Source organism: Bombina bombina, chromosome 6 (assembly GCF_027579735.1).
Source record: "Bombina bombina isolate aBomBom1 chromosome 6, aBomBom1.pri, whole genome shotgun sequence".
NCBI lineage: Eukaryota > Metazoa > Chordata > Amphibia > Anura > Bombinatoridae > Bombina > Bombina bombina.
In genome coordinates, this window is record NC_069504.1 from 1,106,436,154 (window position 1) to 1,106,458,353 (window position 22,200).

Here is a 22,200-nt window from a genome sequence, read left to right on the forward strand (position 1 = left end):
AACTTTAAAGCACGAACCACATCAAGATTGTGCAACAGACGTTCCTTCTTTGATGAAGGATTAGGACACAGTGAAGGAACAACAATCTCCTGATTGATATTCCTATTAGAAACAACCTTAGGAAGAAACCCAGGTTTGGTTCGCAAAACCGCCTTATCTGCATGGAAAACAAGGTAAGGTGAGTCACACTGTAAAGCAGATAACTCAGAAACTCTTCGAGCCAAAGAGATAGCTACCAAAAACAAAACTTTCCAAGATAGAAGCTTAATATCTATGGAATAAATGGGTTCAAACGGAACCCCTTGAAGAACTTTAAAAACTAAGATTAGGCTCCATGGTGGAGCAACAGGTTTAAACACAGGCTTGATCCTGACCAAGGCCTGACTAAATGCTTGAATGTCTGGGACATCTGCCAGACGTTTGTGTAAAAGAATAGACAAAGCAGATATTTGTCCTTTTAACGAACTAGCTGATAATCCCTTCTCCAATCCTTCTTGGAGAAAAGACAATATTCTAGGAATCCTAATCTTACTCCATGAGTAACCCTTTGATTCACACCAATAAAAATATTTGCGCCAAATCTTATGATAAATCTTCCTGGTGACAGGCTTTCTAGCTTGAATCAGGGTATCAATGACCGACTCAGAGAAACCACGCTTTGATAGAATCAGGCGTTCAATCTCCAAGCAGTCAAACGCAGAGAAATTAGATTTGGATGCGTGAATGGACCTTGGATTAGAAGGTCCTGCCTCATTGGCAGAGTCCACGGTGGAACCGATCATGTCCACTAGGTCTGCATACCAAGTCCTGCGTGGCCACGCAGGTGCTATCAGAATCACTGAAGCCCTCTCCTGCTTGATTCTGGCAATCAGACATGGAAGGAGAGGAAACGGTGGAAATACATCGGCCAGATTGAAGGACCAGGGCACTGCTAGAGCATCTATCAGTACTGCCTGGGGATCCCGGGACCTGGACCCGTAACAAGGAAGTTTGGCATTCTGTCGGGACGCCATCAGATCCAATTCTGGTGTGCCCCATAGCTGAATCAGCTGGGCAAATACCTCCGGATGGAGCTCCCACTCCCCCGGATGAAAAGTCTGATGACTGAGGAAATCCGCCTCCCTGTTCTCTACTCCTGGGATATGGATTGCTGAGAGATGGCAAGAGTGATCCTCCGCCCATCGGATTATTTTGGTTACCTCCATCATCGCTAGAGAACTCCGTGTTCCTCCTTGATGATTGATATAAGCTACAGTCGTGATGTTGTCCGACTGAAATCTGATGAATTTGGCCGCAGCAAGCTGAGGACACGCCTGAAGCGCATTGAATATCGCTCTCAGTTCTAGAATGTTTATCGGAAGGAGAGTTTCCTCCTGAGACCATAAGCCCTGTGCTTTCAGGGAGTTCCAGACTGCACCCCAGCCTAGCAGACTGGCATCTGTCATTACTATGAGCCACTCTGGTCTGCGGAAACACATTCCCTGAGACAACTACCAGAGAAGAGAATCTCTGGTCTCCTGGTCCAGATTTATTTGAGGAGATAAATCTGCATAATCCCCATTCCACTGTTTGAGCATGCATAGTTGCAGTGGTCTGAGGTGTAGGCGGGCAAAAGGAACTATGTCCATTGCCGCTACCATGAGCCCGATTACTTCCATGCACTGAGCCACTGATGGCCGAAGAATGGAATGAAGAGCTTGGCAAGTGGTTAAGAGTTTTGATTTTCTGACCTCAGTCAGACATATTTTAATTTGTACTGAGTCTATCAGAGTCCCTAGGAAGGAAACTCTTGTGAGAGGGAAGAGAGAACTCTTTTTTATGTTCACCTTCCACCCGTGAGATCTCAGAAAAGCCAACACGATGTCCGTGTGAGACTTGGCTAGTTGGAAAGTCGACTCCTGAATTAAGATGTCGTCTAGATAAGGCGCCACTGCTATGCCCCGCCAAAAGGGACCATAGCACTTTTGTGAAAATTCTGGGAGCCGTAGCCAACCCGAAGGAAAGGGCCACGAACTGGAAATGTCTGTCCAGAAAGGCAAGTCTGAGGAATTGATGACGATCTCTGTTAATAGGGATGTGTAGATACACATCCTGTAAGTCCACGGTAGTCATATATTGACCCTTCTGGATCATTGGTAGAATGGTCCGAATAGTCTCCATCTTGAATGATGGTACTCTGAGAAATTTGTTTAGAATTTTGAGATCCAAGATTGGTCTGAAAGTTCCCTCTTTTTTGGGAACCACAAACAGGTTTGTTCCTCTTTTGGAACTGGGCGGATCACTCCCATGGTATGTAGGTCTTCTACACAGCGTAAGAACGCCTCTCTCTTTGTCTGGTTTGCAGACAATTGAGAAATGTGAAATCTACACCTTAGGGGGGAGTCTTTGAAGTCCAGAAGATATCCCTGGGACACAATTTCTAAAGCCCAGGAATCGTGAACATCTCTTGCCCAAGCCTGAGCGAAGAGAGAGAGTATGCCCCCTACTAGATCCGGTCCCGGATTGGGGGCTACACCTTCATGCTGTCTTAGAGGCAGCTGCAGGCTTCTTGGCCTGTTTACCCTTGTTCCAAGCCTGGTTAGGTCTCCAGACTGACTTGGATTGGGCAAAATTCCCCTCTTGCTTTGCAGCAGAGGAAGCTGAAGCGGGACCACCCTTGAAGTTCTGAAAGGAACGAAAATTATTTTGTTTGGTCCTCATTTTATTTGTTTTATCCTGAGGGAGGGCATGGCCTTTCCCTCCAGTGATGTCTGAAATAATCTCTTTCAGTTCAGGCCCGAATAGGGTCTTTCCTTTGAAAGGGATGTTCATAAGTTTAGATTTTGATGACACATCAGCAGACCAGGACTTAAGCCATAACGCCCTGCGTGCTAAAATGGCAAAACCTGAATTCTTTGCCGCTATTTTAGCCAGTTGGAAAGCGGCATCTGTAATGAAAGAATTAGCCAACTTAAGGGCCTTAATTCTATCCATAATATCCTCTAATGGAGTCTCCATCTGAAGAGCCTCTTCTAGAGCCTCGAACCAGAAAGCAGCTGCAGTAGTTACAGGAACAATGCACGCAATAGGTTGGAGAAGAAAACCTTGATGAACAAAAAATTTCTTCAGGAGACCCTCTAATTTTTTTATCCATAGGATCTTTGAAAGCACAACTGTCTTCGATAGGTATAGTTGTACGCTTAGCAAGAGTAGAAATAGCTCCCTCCACCTTAGGGACCGTCTGCCACGAGTCCCGCATGGTGTCAGATATGGGAAACATTTTCTTAAAAACAGGAGGGGGAGCGAACGGAATACCTGGTCTATCCCACTCCTTAGTAACAATATTCACAATCCTCTTAGGGACTGGAAAAACATTAGTGTAAACAGGAACCGCTAAGTATTTGTCCATTTTACACAATTTCTCTGGGACCACTATAGGGTCACAATCATCTAGAGTCGCTAATACCTCCCTGAGCAATAAGCGGAGGTGTTCAAGCTTAAATTTAAAGGCCGTCATATCAGAATCTGTCTGAGGGAGCGTCTTTCCTGAATCAGAAATTTCTCCCTCAGATAACAAATCCCTTACCCCTACTTCAGAACATTGTGAGGGTATATCGGATAACGGCTACTAAAGCGTCAGACGGCTCAGCATTTGTTCTTAACCCAGAGCTGTCACGCTTTCCTTGTAAACCAGGCAGTTTAGATAAAACCTCTGTGAGGGTTGTATTCATAACTGTGGCCATGTCTTGAAAAGTAAATGAATTTGACGCACAAGAGGTACTTGGCGTCACTTGTGCGGGCGTTACTGGTTGTGACACTTGGGGAGAGCTAGATGGCAAACCCTCATTCTCTTCTGTCTGAGAATCATCTATTGCAATATTTTTAAGTGCAAAAATATGCTCTTTATAATTTATAGACATATCAGTGCAAGTGGGACATATTCTAAGAGGGGGTTCCACAATAGCTTCTAAACACATTGAACAAGGATTTTCCTTGGTGTCAGACATGTTAAACAGGTTAGTAATGTAACAAGCAAGCTTGGAAAACACTTTAATCAAAGCAAATAACATTTAGAAAAGAACGGTACTGTGCCTTTAAGAGAAAAAAAGCTGCACAAACTCTGCAAAACAGTGTAAAAAAGCAGTAAACTCAACAAAATTTTTACAGTAGCATCATAAAGCCCTAGTAACTTTACACAGCTATGCAAATAAACAATTAACCCCTTAATGTAAAAACCAGATTGACAAAACGTCAAAAAACGGTAAAAAAACGTTCAGCATCTTGCCACAGCTCTGCTGTGGCGCCTACCTGCCCTTTAGGAATGATTTGTGGGGGGGAAAAAACATTCTTTACAGCCCTCAAACACAGTAGGAACCTCTGGAGAAGCAGCTGGATGTCTCAGAGGAAAAGAAACTGCGCAACTGAGGCGCGAAAATAGGCCCCTCCCACCTCACTCGATGTTATGGGGCCTAAAAGAAACACAACAGAGTGTTTCTTAAACTAGCCTTGTAGGTTAATAACCCTTAACCAAGCCACAATGACCCCTTAAAGTCCCTCAAAAAAACGTTATATATGCATTTTTTATAAATAAACAAAAACGTTTTTTCCTATCAGTGTCACCAGTAACTAATGAGCCCTTAATGCAAGCTATAATTCCTACTAAGTGTCTGAATACAGCTTACCCTTCCCTCATGGGGATATTGCCAGCCTTTTCTAGAATTAGCACAGTCTGTCTAGAAAAAAATAGACTGAACATACCTCAATGCAGCTTAGCCTGCAAACCGTTCCCCCAACTGAAGTTTTCCTGTACTCTTCAGCCCTTGTGAGAACAGCAGTGGATCTTAGTTACAAAGTGCTAAGATCATCATCCTCCTTGCAGAAATCTTCATGCCTTTTCTGCCAGAGAGTAAATAGTACACACCGGTACCATTTAAAATAACAAACTTTTGCTTGAGAAATTAAAAACTAACATTTTTGTCACCACACTCACTTTACCCTTCCTAGTTAGTTAGAGTAGGCAAAGAGAATGACTGGGGGGTGGAGCTAAGGGAGGAGCTATATAGACAGCTCTGCTGTGGGTGCTCTCTTTGCCACTTCCTGTAGGGAAGGAGAATATCCCACAAGTATGGATGAATCCGTGGACTTGATACATCTTACAAGAGAAAAATAAATTTTTATGTTACCTGGTGAAGCCAATTAGGGAAAGCTATGTAGCATGGTTAGCCTTAAGAATTGAACAATGTGAATGTCCTGTTCTGAGATTTAGAAAATAATTTCCAGAGCAGAATTACATGAAAAGGGGGCAAAATAAAATCAAGTATTTTGCAAAGTTATTTTACTAAACATTTCATACTAAAATCTCAAAATGCTTAGATGTCAGAAATCCTACATTGGTCACTGAATATGCAGGTTAGCCAGTTCTGTGGGACAAATGCAAATTTATCCAATAGACACTGCAGTAACCAAAAGGCTAACAGGAAGCTAAAACAGGCAAGCTTAATCTGACCCGCGCTTAGGGATTTGTACCGAGATGTACATGAGATTGATTGAGCCATATAGTGCTATACCATTAGATCATCAGCTGGAGATGGCATTTTACGCTCAGAATGAAAACAGATGTCAGCAGCTTCACAGCTGCAGCCTTTGCTGAACGGACTATGCAGAACAGGGGAAAATAAGATTTCTAGGTAATCTTAGTGATACAGATGAGGGTGCACAAGATTATGCCCTGAGACAGGCCGCCCTGCAAATATTTTATTTCATCCATATGAAAGGGCAGCAATAAATACAAAGGGTTGGTAAAACCTGTTTAAACTGAAGCAAAGAGGAAAAGTATGTTTGTGCACAGGCCATGTCTAGAGACAGATTAGATGAGGAAATAAGACTCTTAGATCAAGTATTGAAGTATTAAATATGGTTTTCATTCAGTAAGATTTTTAGACACATTAGTTTATTTAGAATTAGATAATGGATTTCTTAAATCTGATTTATTTAGGAAAACAACAGATAGGAATACCAATTTGTTTGCATAAAGAACAAATGCATGATAAAAACACAACGCAATAGCACTGTCTTTTTATCCAAGCGAGTAGATTTTTTTTTCTTACAAATTTCAGTTTGTCTATTTCCACTCTCCCTGTATCATGTGACAGCCATCAGCCAATCACAAATGCATATTCTTGCACATGCTCAGTAGGAGCCGGTGACTCAAAAATTCTAAATATAAAAAGGACTGTGCACAATTTGCTAATGAAAGTGAACTGGAAAGTTGTTTAAAATTGCGTGTTCTATCTGAATCATGAACGTTTAATTTTAACTTGAGTGTCTCTTTAAGTCAGCTTCCTTCCCCCTAGTTCAAAAGTATTCCTAAGGAGCATTTGCAACTTATGAGCCTTTGCTGTTCAGGCTGACATGAGTGACCCTGCAACCACAATAAGTAAAACTTCCAAAGCTACTATGTACCAGACTTGAACAGCCAAGAAATACTCTGTTCATCTGAATCTTTTCTAGCGAGTATTCAGAGTAATTGGTTTCCCTGGCTGCACTATTCAGTATTTGCTTAGTTTTCAATGAAACAAATACTGAGTATTCATTAAACGTTTACATTAAATTTTTGTTAAACAAATGTAAAATGTTCCTAAGCTACTGGTGAAAAAGTATTTACCTTTAGCGCACTGGACAGCTGCGCAAACCCGCTCATAATCACAGAGTCCCAGCCACACTCATAAGAGACTTAGCGCAGCGGCTCCCAGGGTCTGCACTGAAGGGCTGAAAGTGCAGAATTATATTACATTTGCCTAGAGCCAGCTTTCTAAAGGAAAGAAGAGATATAAAAATTATTTTTACAGACCGCCGCTCTTTGCTCTACTGAGCGGGTCTGTTTTTTTCCTAAGCGCATCGGGCACACTGCCTAATCAAAGCCGGCCCGACTAACTAAATGTAGCTCGCTCCCGCTACCAGACCAGAGCGGGAGAGAGCTACATTTAGATTAATGGCGCAATCGGGCCTGCTGTGATTAGACAGTGTGCCCGATGCGCTTAGGAAAAAAACAGACCTGCTCAGTAGAGCAAGGAGCAGCGGTCTGTAAAAATAATTTTCGTAGGCAAATATCTCTTCTTTCCTTTAGAAAGCTGGCATTAGGCAAATGTTATAGAATTCTGCACTATGTGCAGAATTATATAACATTATTTGGTGGGTTTAATGGCCCTTTAAGTGTCCAGCATTTTTGTGAAGATTTTACTGGACAGGTTTTTAAAATACTGGACTGTCTGATTTAATACTGGACAACTGGCACTATGAGGTCCCTTTAGAAATTTTTAGAAAAATTAATTAATTTCTTCCATGTTGGAGAGATTTTGATAGTTGGGCCCTAAATCACACTGTGATCTTACAGCCTTTAGACCTTCCAGGAGCTATGTAGAAGTGACAGGGCACCCTGCAGTATCAGAGATTTCACGTGGCATCACCCAGCAGCACTAAAAGCTTTACATTATGAAGTGGATATAAACTATTAGACTATATTGTTAGCAAAGTTTACCTTGTGTTCAAATCCAGTTTTTCAAGATTGTTTCATATTTCAAGCCAGCCTTGTAAGCACACGTATATCAAGTTTAGCAAGTCCTGCAGCAGTATAGGGCTTAGAGAATACAGCGAGAGCTCTGCAGGAACCTATTACACTGAAGAGACAAAATAAAGTTTCTTTTACAGGTCAGTCAATTAGTAATTAAATCGAACTGTAAACGATCTGCATACAAAATAAATGTTTTCAAAACTTCTGAAAATGTTGCTTTATTATTTGCAAAGCTCACATTGTGCTAAAAATCTATGTGAAAGGTCTGGTTAGCTTGTTTATCTTTTGTGACCAATTAGAGCTTGTGCACTGCTCAATGGGGAAACAAAACAGATATTTTTAGTTTATCACTTCGTAGTAAAGCGTTTATTAATCTATCCTTGATTGTTAAAGGGACATGAAACCCAAGTTTTTTTATTTCATGATTTAGAAAGAGCATGCCATTTTAAACAACTTTCCTATGTATTTCTATTTTCAAAATTTGCTTCATTCTCTTGATTTCCTTTGTTGAAAACATATCTATATAGGCTCCGTAGCTGCTGAATGGTGACTGCACATAGATCCATGTACATTGCTATTTCTTCAAGCAAATTAACTAATAGTGAATTGGAATGTTGTTTAAAATTGTATTCTCTATCTGAATCCTGAAAAAAGAAAAAAAAAAGGAGTTTCATGTCCCTTTAAGGGGGTTTGTTTATTCTTCTAGAGATCCTGGCTGTCCTGCTACACTCATCCGCCTAAGCCTTTTCTTCCCCCAACTAACTTCCACTAGGGCTACAGCCAACCAATGGCCTTATTGCCTGACACATTGAGAAATAGCAGCACACACTCCTGCACCCCGCATGAGCTGCTGCATAAGACTAAATAGGAAATACGGTATCTCCCCAGACACTATACTCACAGAAGTGATACAACTACCTATGTGCTACCACTGGGGAGAGAAAAAGACTAACAAAGGACCACACCAGTCAAGTCATACTATGAGACTCTGAGAGTCTACTCCAGATCACACAATGAATAACCATTATCACACTGTGAAAAGGGAGTCATAAATGATATTGTGGTGGTATTTTCCTGCATGATAACCAGTAAGCATCAAATATCAATATGGTATTTATTATTTACTAAGGCCTAGATTTGGAGTTTGGCGGTAGCCGTGAAAACCAGCGTTAGAGGCTCCTAACGCTGGTTTTAGGCTACCGCCGGTATTTGGAGTCAGCCGCGACTTTTCCATACCGCAGATCCCCTTACGTCATTTGCGTATCCTATCTTTTCAATGGGATCTTTCTAACTCCGGTATTTAGAGTCGTGTCTGAAGTGAGCGTTAGAAATCTAACGACAAAACTCCAGCCGCAGAAAAAAGTCAGTAGTTAAGAGCTTTCTGGGCTAACGCCGGTTCATAAAGCTCTTAACTACTGTGCTCTAAAGTACACTAACACCCATAAACTACCTATGTACCCCTAAACCGAGGTCCCCCCACATCGCCGCCACTCGATTAAATTTTTTTAACCCCTAATCTGCCGACCGCCACCTACGTTATACTTATGTACCCCTAATCTGCTGCCCCTAACACCACCGACTCCTGTATTATATTTATTAACCCCTAACCTGCCCCCCACAACGTCGCCGCCAGCTACCTACAATAATTAACCCCTAATCTGCCGACCGCAAAGCGCCGCCACCTACATTATAGCTATGTACCCCTAATCTGCTGCCCCTAACACCGCCGACCCCTATATTATATTTATTAACCCCTAATCTGCCGCCCTCAACGTCGCCTCCACCTGCCTACACTTATTAACCCCTAATCTGCTGACCGGACCGCACCGCTATTATAATAAAGTTATTAACCCCTAATCCGCCTCACTAATCCTATACTAAATAGTATTAACCCCTAATCTGCCCTCCCTAACATCGCCGACACCTAACTTCAAACATTAACCCCTAATCTGCCGACCGGAGCTCACCGCTATTCTAATAAATGTATTAACCCCTAAAGCTAAGTCTAACCCTAACACCCCCCTAAGTTAAATATAATTTAAATCTAACGAAATTAATTAACTCTTATTAAATAAATTATTCCCATTTAAAGCTAAATACTTACCTGTAAAATAAATCCTAATATAGCTACAATATAAATTATAATTATATTATAGCTATTTTAGGATTTATATTTATTTTACAGGTAACTTTGTATTTATTTTAACCAGGTACAATAGCTATTAAATAGTTAAGAACTATTTAATAGCTACCTAGTTAAAATAATTACAAAATTACCTGTAAAATAAATCCTAACCTAAGTTACAATTAAACCTAACACTACACTATCAATAAATTAATTAAATACAATACCTACAAATAACTACAATGAAATAAACTAACTAAAGTACAAAAAATAAAAAAGAACTAAGTTACAAAAAATAAAAAAATATTTACAAACATAAGAAAAATATTACAACAATTTTAAACTAAATTACACCTACTCTAAGGCCCCTAATAAAATAACAAAGCCCCCCAAAATAAAAAAAATGCCCTACCCTATTCTAAATTACTAAAGTTCAAAGCGGCAGATTAGGGGTTAAAAATAATATACAGGAGTCAGCGATAGCGGGGGCAGCAGAATAGGGGTTAATAAGTGTAAGGTTAGGGGTGTTTAGACTCGGGGTACATGTTAGAGTGTTAGGTGCAGACGTAGGAAGTGTTTCCGTATAGCAAACAATGGGGCTACGTTAGGAGCTGAACGCGGCTTTTTTGCAGGTGTTAGGTTTTTTTTCAGCTCAAACAGCCCCATTGTTTCCTATGGGGGAATCGTGCACGAGCACGTTTTTGAGGCTGGCCGCGTCCGTAAGCAACTCTGTTATCGAGAGTTGAAGTTGCGTTAAATATGCTCTACGCTCCTTTTTTGGAGCCTAACGCAGCCATTCTGTGGACTCTCAATACCAGAGTTATTTTAAAGGTGCGGCCAGAAAAAAGCCAGCGTTAGATACGCGGGTCCTTACCGACAAAACTCTAAATCTAGCCGTAAATTTGTGTATTCAAGCACTGAATGCTCTGTTGTCACATATAAATGCTTTGAAAATGTGTTAAATTATATGTAGTTTTGAAGCATTATGGCTGATACATTTAAATACTTGAGAAACGATCAATGTGTCAAAATGGAATTGTTAATCTGCCAAGACCTCATCTCTATTTGCAGGCAGGGTGTAACTAAATTGTACATAGCAATAGATGCTTTAATTTGATATATTATTCCTCCTGCAGCTTTCTCAGGACCTTGTAAAAGTCCCAGGTTTCTGAGGGCCACCTAATCACAACCTACTACATGCCCAGCTCTGACCTCTCTTTGTTCAACTCTATACCCAACATGATGTGACTCCGCCCCCAATTTCACATGACTCCACCCATCTTCATGACCAAGCAACCAGTCTACCCACTGCAGATAATTTACTGGGAAATATTGGGAATTATGCTTAAACAATATTAAATTATTTTCAAAGCTACCAGGTGAGCAGTACAGTGCACAGGTAAAGTTTTCCCATTCCCACTCTCTCTCTGTGGAAACAAACTGGGCAGTGGCACTGCTAAAAACGATTAATTTGAAGCAAATGCAAATCAAAATAATATTTTTTAACTGACGTTTACAGAGACAATAGTACACTCAATGTCCCAATAACTTCTTATTCACTTCTATTATCATAGGTTTTATTTTCCAAAGCTTAGCAAATATAATAAGAGGACAATTCACAGACTGACACTGCCAGATGTATTTTACATAGAATAAAATACAAAATAAAAATGTATATTTTCAAAATCATAATCCTAAATCCTTATCTCCCAACGTTTGCTAAATAATATTTGGAGTCAAGAGGCTAAGGGCAGAGTCAAAGATACAACAACCAGTCAGGGTGGGCAAAACAACTATTGCATGGGCAATGAAATTGGGGGTGTGGCTAAGCTGTCCCAGGTTTCCCTTTGAGAATCCAAAGTATTTATAGAGAAGGGAGCATGGGGGCGGGGGGGGGGGGGGAAGACTGCGCCCAAACTGGGACCATCCAGAATGCAGCATGGCTGGAAATTCTGAATAGGACATTGTACAAATAATAAAAAAACATGAGTCTAAACCGAACACAATATACCACACATTGCGCATTGTACTGCATTGTATAAGTCTTAGCTTTTAGTCAAGAAATGCAGAGGACGTCTGCAACTGCAATGCTCAGTGTACAGAACTTCTATATAAAACCCCTAACCAGCAATTGTTTTGCAAAGTGTAAATATATATTTGGTGTGACCACCCTTTGCCTCCAAAAAAGCATAATTTTTCTAAGTACACTTGGACACAGTTTTTTTTTTTAAGTATCTTGGCAGGTAGGTTGTTCCAAACATCTTGGAGAACTAACCACAATTCTTCTGTGGATTTAGACAGCCTCGGCTACTTCAGTCTCCTCAGGTAATTGCAAGCAGACTTGATGATGTTGAGATCAGGGCACTGTAGGAGCCATACCATCACTTCCAGGCCTCCTTGTTCTTCTTTATGCTGAAGATAGTTCTTAATGACTTTGGCGTTATGTTTGGGGTCATTGTCATGCTGCAGAATACAATTGGGGCCAATCCGATGCCTTATGTTATTGCATAATGGTTATGTATCTGCCTATACTTCTGAGGATTGAGGAGACCATTGATTGACCAAATCCCCAACTCTATTTGTAGAAATTCAAACCCAGACTTGGAAGGAACCTCCACCATGCTTCACTGTTGCCTGCAGACACTCATTCTTGTAACTCTCTCCAATCAATTAGGCAAAAAAAACTTCCTTCTGCTACAGCCAAAGATTTCCAATTTTGACTCATCAGCCCAGGTCCTGTGTTTTTGTGCATACATAGTTGAGTCGCTTGGCCTTGTTTCCATGTCAGAGGTATGGGTGTATGGCTGCAAGACTTCCATGAAGACCATTTATGACCAGAATATTAAAAAGAAGAAGAAGAAGGCACCACTGTAGTGCACAATCAATAATGCAGGTAAAAGCCAGCGCACTAATGTACGTACTTACAGGATTGCAGGCACTTGAGAAGTGCTACAAGGGCTTCCTGGACTCTTAAAGTCTTCCAGACAAAATGTCCCCATATTCTCCAGGCCACTCAAAACTCTATTTGGCTGCCACACATTGGATTCAGACAAGGAGTATTTGAAAAAACTGAAATTTCCAAATTGAGATTTTCCCAGCTCCGTAATGGCCTCCACAAATACTGTGTGGTATTGACAAGCTGTGAGTAGTATAACACTTCCACTGTAATTCCTGAAATAACCAGGCAAGACTCGTAGTTGTTCCTTTTGGAAGAGTTGGACGTGTTATACTACTTACCACACAGTATTTGTGGAGGCCATTACGGAGCTGGGAAAGTCACAATTTGGAAACTGCAGTTTTTCAAATACTCCTTGTTTGAATCCCGTGTGTGGCAGCCGAATAAAGTTTTGAGTGGCCTGGAGAATATGGGGAAAGTTGTCTGGAAGACTTTAAGAGTCCAGGAAGCCCTTGTAGCACTTCACAAGTGCCTGCAATCCTGTAAGTACGTACATTTGTGCGTTGGCTATTACCTGCATTATTGATTGTGCACTATGGTGGCGCCTTTTCTTTTTAATATTCTATAGAACACAAATTTGAATACCAACAGATTTTGGAAGAAGTAGCTTGTTGCAGCTATCTTTGGACACCTGTGGGACATTTCCTTTGATGTCCTGGGAGAGATCCATTCTACTTTGGATAAGTGCTTTTGAACTCATATCGTTACACGAACTTTGCACCGATTTTTGCACTGTGTTTTTTTATTATTTTATTTGCTATCAATATTGTATGAATTATTTTGTATTTGTATTTGATGCATTTGCTTTTGTGTATATATATATATATATATATATATATATATATATACATATATATATATATACACAGGGAGTGCAGAATTATTAGGCAAGTTGTATTTTTGAGGATTAATTTTATTAATGAACAACAACCATGTTCTCAATGAACCCAAAAAACTCATTAATATCAAAGCTGAATATTTTTGGAAGTAGTTTTTAGTTTGTTTTTAGTTTTAGCTATTTTAGGGGGATATCTGTATGTGCAGGTGACTATTACTGTGCATAATTATTAGGCAACTTAACAAAAAACAAATATATACCCATTTCAATTATTTATTTTTACCAGTGAAACCAATATAACATCTCAACATTCACAAATATACATTTCTGACATTCAAAAACAAAACAAAAACAAATCAGTGATCAATATAGCCACCTTTCTTTGCAAGGACACTCAAAAGCCTGCCATCCATGGATTCTGTCAGTGTTTTGATCTGTTCACCATCAACATTGCGTGCAGCAGCAACCACAGCCTCCTAGACACTGTTCAGAGAGGTGTACTGTTTTCCCTCCATGTAAATCTCATATTTGATGATGGACCACAGGTTCTCAATGGGGTTCAGATCAGGTGAACAAGGAGGCCATGTCATTAGATTTTCTTCTTTTATACCCTTTCTTGCCAGCCACGCTGTGGAGTACTTGGACGCGTGTGATGGAGCATTGTCCTGCATGAAAATCATGTTTTTCTTGAAGGATGCAGACTTCTTCCTGTACCACTGCTTGAAGAAGGTGTCTTCCAGAAACTGGCAGTAGGACTGGGAGTTGAGCTTGACTCCATCCTCAACCCGAAAAGGCCCACAAGCTCATCTTTGATGATACCAGCCCAAACCAGTACTCCACCTCCACCTTGCTGGCATCTGAGTCGGACTGGAGCTCTCTGCCCTTTACCAATCCAGCCACGGGCCCATCCATCTGGCCCATCAAGACTCACTCTCATTTCATCAGTCCATAAAACCTTAGAAAAATCAGTCTTGAGATATTTCTTGGCCCAGTCTTGACGTTTCAGCTTGTGTGTCTTGTTCAGTGGTGGTCGTCTTTCAGCCTTTCTTACCTTGGCCATGTCTCTGAGTATTGCACACCTTGTGCTTTTGGGCACTCCAGTGATGTTGCAGCTCTGAAATATGGCCAAACTGGTGGCAAGTGGCATCTTGGCAGCTGCACGCTTGACTTTTCTCAGTTCATGGGCAGTTATTTTGCGCCTTGGTTTTTCCACACGCTTCTTGCGACCCTGTTGACTATTTTGAATGAAACGCTTGATTGTTCGATGATCACGCTTCAGAAGCTTTGCAATTTTAAGAGTGCTGCATCCCTCTGCAAGATATCTCACTATTTTTGACTTTTCTGAGCCTGTCAAGTCCTTCTTTTGACCCATTTTGCCAAAGGAAAGGAAGTTGCCTAATAATTATGCACACCTGATATAGGGTGTTGATGTCATTAGACCACACCCCTTCTCATTACAGAGATGCACATCACCTAATATGCTTAATTGGTAGTAGTCTTTCGAGCCTATACAGCTTGGAGTAAGACAACATGCATAAAGAGGATGATGTGGTCAAAATACTCATTTGCCTAATAATTCTGCACTCCCTGTATATATATATATATATATATATATATATATATATATATATATATATATATATATATATATATATATATATATATATATATATATATATATATATATATATATATATATATATATATATATTAGTTATGCTCCTTGATATACATAGAGCATCAAGAGATATTTGAAACATACACTTTTGCAACACTGGTAATTTGATACTTAACATTCACATTACTTTTGATTGTTTTAGCAACTAAATCGACAGATTTAATATTTATATATTGGGTGCATCCAATTATCACTACGTATATATTTTCACATTTATGACCAGGCTTCTCAGGATAGTAGATGGGAGTTCCAGGGTCTCATTGGTTTCTAACAATTCTGAGATGATGACACAGTTGGACATCTTCTGATTGTGAATAGAAGTAAGCATGACATGTCTTTCATCTGCTTCACTTAGTTTCCTTGACAAACTACTGCAACTATAGTCCTTAACATTGCCCTTTTCTTTATGCTTTAGAGGAGCTTGGAAACCCCTGTATGCCTTGAATCTTCTGCCTGGGAGAGACCTTGCTGATGTAGTATAACTACATTGTATTTTGTTGCTGTGCTCAGTCTTGCCTTGGCGTATGACTTTTGAAATTAAAATTGTCTTCAGCAACCTCACCATGTTAGCAGAGTTTGGCTGTTCCTCACCAAGTTGTATTCCTGCTACACAGTTGTTTCCGTTTCAGTTAATGATTGTGTTTCAATCGAAATATTAAATTGATGATCATTAGCACCTGTTTGGTATAATTGTTTAATCGTTCACCTATCGGCCAGATTACGAGTTTTGCATTAGAGGCTATGCGGTGCTAACAAGCAATTTTCTCTCACCGCTCACTTACCTGCAGCGCTGGTATTACAGGTTTTTACAAACCCGGCGTTAAAAGGCAAGAAGTGAGTGTAGAGCAAAATTGAGCTCCTTACCGCACTTCAATACCAGCGCTGCTTAAGTCAGCGGTAAGCTGGTCGTACGTGCTCGTGCACGATTTCCCCATAGGAATCAACGGGGAGAGCCGCCTGAGAAAAAGTCTAACACCTGCAAAAAAGCAGCGTAAAACTCAGTAACGGAGCCCCATTGATTCCTATGGGGAAATAAAAGTTATGTTTACACCTAACACCCTAACATGAACCCCGAGTCTAAACACCCCTAATCTTACACTTAACCCCTAATCTGCCACCCCGACACCTACATTATACTTATTAACCCCTAATCTGTCGCTCCGGACACCGCCGCCACCTACATTATATGTATTAACCCCTAATCTGCTGCCCCCAACATCGCCGCCACCTACATTATATTTATTAACCCCTAATCTCCCTCTCCCAATGTCGGCACAACCTATATACATTTATTAACCCCTAATCTGCCGCCCCCAACGTCGCCGTCACTATATTTAACATATTAACCCCTAAACCGCCGCAGTCCCATCTCGCAAACATTAAACATTATTAACCCCTAATCTGCCATCCCTAATATCGCCGCCACCTACGTACATTTATTAACCCCCTAATCTGCCGTCCCCAATGTCGCCGCCACTATACTAAATGTATTAACCCCTAAACCTAAGTCTAACCCTAACAACCCCTAATTTAAATATAATTTAAATAAATCTAAATAAAAATTAATATTAATATTATTAGCTAAATAATTCCTATTTAAAACTAAATACTTACATGTAAAATAAACCCTAAGTTAGCTACAATATAACTAATAGTTACATTGTATCTAGCTTTGGGTTTATTTTTATTTTACAGGCAAGTTTGTATTTATTTTAACTAGGTAGAATAGTTACTAAATAGTTATTAACTACTTAATAAACTACCTAGCTAAAATAAATACAAACGTACATGTAAAATAAAACCTAACCTAAGTTACACTAAAACCTAACACTACAATTAAATAACTTAACTAAATTAAATACAATTAAATAAATTACATACAATTAGCTACAAGTACAAAAAAAAAGCACTAAATTACAGAAAATAATAAACAAATTACAAGATATTTAAACTAATTACACCTAATCTAATAGCCTTATCAAAATACCCCCCCCCCCCCAAAATAAAAAAAAACCCTAGCCTAAACTAAACTATCAATAGCCCTTAAAAGGGCCTTTTGCGGGGCAGTGCCCCAAAGTAATCATCTCTTTTACCTGTAAAAAAAAAAAATACAAACAACCCCCCCAACAGAAAAACCCACCACCCACACAACCAACCCCCCAAATAAAATACTAACTAAAAAAAACTAAGCTCCCCATTGCCTTGAAAAGGGCATTTGGATGGGCATTGCCCTTAAAAAGGCAGTTAGCTATATTGCAGGCCCAAACCCTAACCTAAAAATAAAACCAACCCAATACACCCTTAAAAAAACCTAACACTAACCCCCTGAAGATCGACTTACTATTCTGAAGACCAGACATCCATCCTCAAGGAAGCGGCAGAAGTCTTCATCCAACCGGGCCGAAGTCCTCAACGAAGCCGGGAGAAGTCTTCATCCAAGCCAGGCGAAGTGGTCCTCCAGACGGGCAGAAGTCTTCATCCAGACGGCATCTTATATCTTCATCCATCCGAAGCGGAGCGGGTCCATCTTCAAAACATCCGACACGGAGCATCCTCTTCATCCGGAGTCTTCTTACTGAATGACGGTACCTTTAAATAACATCATCCAAGATGGCGTCCCTTAGATTCCGATTGGCTGATAGAATTCTAACAGCCAATCGGAATTAAAGTAGAAAAAATCCTATTGGCTGATGCAATCAGCCAATAGGATTGAAGTTCAATCCTATTGGCTGATCCAATCAGCCAATATGATTGAGTTTGCATTCTATTGGCTGATTGGAACATCATCAGTAAATAGTATTTTTTCTACCTTAATTCCAATTGGCTGATAGAATTCTATAAGCCAATTGGAATCTAAGGGACGCCATCTTGGAGGACTTCATTTAAAAGGTACCGTCATTCAGTAAGAAGACTCCGGATGAAGAGGATGCTCCGTGTCGGATGTCTTTAAGATGGACCCGCTCCGCGTTGGATGGATGAAGATAGAAGATGCCGTCTGGATGAAGACTTCTGTCCGTCTGGAGGACCACTTCGCCCGGCTTGGATGAAGACCTCTCCCGGCTTCGTTAAGGACTTTGGCCTGGTTGGATGAAGACTTCTGCCGCTTCCTTGAGGATGGATGTCCGGTCTTCAGAACTATAAGTCGATCTTCAGGGGGTTAGTGTTAGGTTTTTTAAGGGTGTATTGGGTGGGTTTATTTTTTTGGTTAGGGATTTGGGCTGCAATAGAGCTAAATGCCCTTTAAAGGGCAATGCCCATCCAAATGCACTTTTCAGGGCAATGGAGAGCTTAGGTTTTTTTTAGTTAGTATTTTATTTGGGGGGGTTGGTTGTGTGGGTGGTGGGTTTTACTGTTGGGGGTTGCTTGTATTTTTTTTACAGGTAAAAGAGCTGATTACTTTGGGGCAATGCCTTTCAAAATGCCCTTTTAAGGGCTATTGATAGTTTAGGATAGGTTTTTTTTTTTATTATTTGGGGGGGTTATTTTGATAGGGCTATTAGATTAGGTGTAATTAGTTTAAAGATCTGTAATTTGTTTTCTATTTTCTGTAATTTAGTGTTTTTTTGTTGTAATTTAGCTAATTTAATTTATTTAATTGTAGTGTAGTGTTAGGTGTTAGTGTAACTTAGGTTAGCTTTTATTTTACAGATACTTTTGTATTTATTTTAGCTAGGTAGTTATTAACTAGTTAATAACTATTTAAAAACTATTCTACGTAGTTAAAATATATACAAACTAGCCTGTAAAATAAAAATAAACCCTAAGATAGTTACAATGTAACTATTACTTATATTGTAGCTAGCTTAGGGTTTATTTTACAGGTAAGCATTTAGTTTTAAATAGGAATTATTTAGGTAATAATATTAATATTTATTTAGATTTACTGTAATTCTATTTAAGTTAGGGGGTGTTAGGGTTAGACTTAGGTTTAGGGGTTAATACATTTAGTATAGTGGCGGCGACGTTGGGGACGGCAGATTAGGGGTTAATAAATGTAGGTAGGTGGCGGCGATGTTAGGGATGGCAGATTAGGGGTTAAAGGGACAGTCTAGTCCAAAAAAACTTTCATGATTCAGATAGGGCATGTAATTTTAAACAATTTTCCAATTTACTTTTATCACCAATTTTTCTTTGTTCTCTTGGTATTCTTAGTTGAAAGCTTAACTTAGGAGGTTCATATGCTAATTTCTTAGACCTTGAAGGCCGCCTCTTAAGAATGCATTTTAACAAGTTTTTCACCACTAGAGGGTGTTAGTTCATATTTTTCATATAGATAACACTGTGCTCGTGCACGTGAAGTTACCTGGGAGCCACCACTGATTGGCTAAACTGCAAGTCTGTCAAAAGAACAAATAAAGGGGCAGTCTGCAGAGGCTTAGATACAAGATAATCACAGAGGTAAAAAATATATAAATATAACTGTGTTGGTTATGCAAAACTAGGGAATGGGTAAACAAGGGATTATCTATCTTTTAAAACAATAACAATTCAGGTGTAGACTGTCCCTTTAATATTATTTAAATAGTGTTTGCGAGGCAGGAGTGCGGCGGTTTAGGGTTTAATATGTTTATTATAGTGGTGGCGACGTTGGGGCGGCAGATTAGGGGTTAATAAATGTAGGTATGTGGCGGCTACATTGGGGGAGGGAGATTAGGGGTTAATAAATATAATGTAGGTGTCGGCGATGTTGGGGGCAGCAGATTAGGGGTTAATAAGAATAATGTAGGTGGCGGCGATGTTAGTGATAGCAGATTAGGTGTTAATATTATTTAACTAGTGTTTGCGAGGCGGGAATGTGGCGGTTTAGGGGTTAATATGTTTATTCTAGTGGCGGCGATGTCTGGAGCGTCAGATTATGGGTTAAAAATTTTATTATAGTGTTTGCGATGCGGGAGGGCCTCAGTTTAGGGGTTAATAGGTAAATTATGTGTGTTAGTGTACTTTTTAGCACTTTAGTTATGAGTTTTATGCTACAGCGTTGTACCATAAAACTCTTAACTACTGACTTTAAAATGCGTTAGGGATCTTGGAGGTAGAGGGTGTACCGCTCACTTTTTGGCCTCCCAGGACAGACTTGTAATACCGGCGCTATGGAAGTCCCATAGAAAAAAGACTTTACGAAGTTTACGTAAGTCGTTTTGCGGTAAGGCCAAAGAAGTGTGCGGTGCCCCTCCCTAAACCTGCAAGACTCGTAATAACAGCAGGTGTAAAAAAGCAGCGTTAGGACCTGTTAACGCTGCTTTTTTACCTTAACGCAAGACTCGTAATCTAGCCGTATATGCTTACAAAATCCCTCACTTGAATTGATGCCATTTTGAAGGGAAAGGGTGGACTTCTCTTCTTTTCTCTCACTTTGCATTTTATTAATTGCTAAAAAACTATTAACAATTCTAACTTTGAAAGCATTCTTACTTTACATCATTTTTTCACACAGTAGTGTATAAGATGTGTGTGTGCGCATGTATGTATATATATATATATATATATATATATATATATATATACACACACACATACTCCCTGCAAGCTCAGCCTAAGTGATTGGGTCTGGTTTAAATTAGCAGCTATTGTATATACAATAATAAACCCATGTCTGTTTAAACTCTGCAATTCATATAACAAGTCTTTAGAAACAAGGCGAATAGTGGGTTTTTCTTCTGTTCAATCACTTTGCATTTCACTAATTGCTAAAAAATTAATGAACAATTCTAATTTTGAAAGCATTCTTACTTTACAGCATTTTGTCACACAGTAGTGTGTGGTGTGTGTATATATAATTATGTCTATTCTCCCTGCAAGCTCAGCCTGTGTTATTGGGTTCTGGTTTCAATTAGCAGAAATAGCTATTTTATGTACTATAATAAACCCAAACAATCAATTCCCCATATATTTTTAAACTCTGCAATTGATAAAACAAGTCTTTAGAAACACATTAACAGGTAATCGGTCTTACTGTAGTGTTCACTGTCTTTTTAAATATTCCCTGACTTTACATCTGGCAAATTATAAAGCAGCAGCTGTAGGGCACTGGGCACCCAGTCTCAATGGTAACTGATGTAAGTGAGGACACCTTGCAAGGCTGGGTCAGAGTTCCAGTGATCTATGACTGACAATCTTGTAGCAGAAAAGTACAGATTGCAGCTCTGGTCCAGCAGAACAGCACCAGCTGCTACTGATACCAATAGAACCATTTGGTTTGGTTTTGTCCACAGCTTTTTTCCATGTAAGATGTAAAGACAAAACATCTGAGGTTTACAAAACTACACAACTTATCTAAGTAGACACATTTCTAATTGGCTGTGATATGGCTGAGTGTAAAGAAACATAAACTAATCAATTTTATTACAAAATTTTATTTGTCAACACATTATTATTATTATTATTTTAAATGTTTTAACCCTTGCTATGTGTTTAACTTGTCCACTACCATCCATTTCCATTATTAAGGGATACATTATAAACTTGGATATGTTGTATTCATGTGTTAAATAACATATTTAACACTTCAATTGCCAGATCTGTTGTTAAACCTATTGCTATACAATACTCTGGCAGTTAGTGGGTTAAACAAAACACCACACTAGCCATGTTGGTTTATATGAGCCTTAGTAACACCTGTGGGCTACAGCCAATCAGCCATACCTTGTTTGAAGTCAGGATTTGCCCCCCATGGCTGCCCACACAAGATTTGCAAATGCCCCTGTTCCTACACTGAGCACACAATGCCATACACCCTTTCATTACCTGATTTATGTGCAGTCTGGGGAGTTTTTCCTGTTTCTTTTGTTCACAACTGTGTCTGTGTAGAGTGGAAGGCGGGACATCCAGAGGGGAAACTTCCTTACAAAAAATGTCAAGGTGAAAACAAAACCTCCCACTCAGGAATTCCTCCCCTCCCTACTGAGGACCTGAATTTGCAGAGAGAGGCAGGTCTGGCCTTCAGCAAAACAAATAGCCGATTGGTCAATACATTATATGCTGCTTAGAATGTAAGATGCAGCTGGATATTAGTCTACAGGTAAAATAGTACAAACAATAACAGATTTATTACTTT

The 22,200-nt window shown here is 39.7% G+C and overlaps 1 protein-coding gene across 2 annotated transcripts in view; it reads right to left on the reverse strand.

Moving 5' to 3' along the window:
* ARHGAP8 (Rho GTPase activating protein 8) overlaps window positions 1–21,998 on the reverse strand; it is a 331,799-nt gene extending 309,801 nt beyond the window's left edge. For both annotated transcript variants that reach the window (XM_053719040.1, XM_053719041.1), the window contains exons 1-2: window positions 21,891–21,998; window positions 7,517–7,655 (exon numbers count right to left, since the gene is read on the reverse strand). The gene's annotated coding sequence lies outside the window, so the exon portion shown is untranslated. The remainder of the gene's footprint in view (window positions 1–7,516; window positions 7,656–21,890) is intronic.
* Window positions 21,999–22,200: the final 202 nt, after the last annotated feature.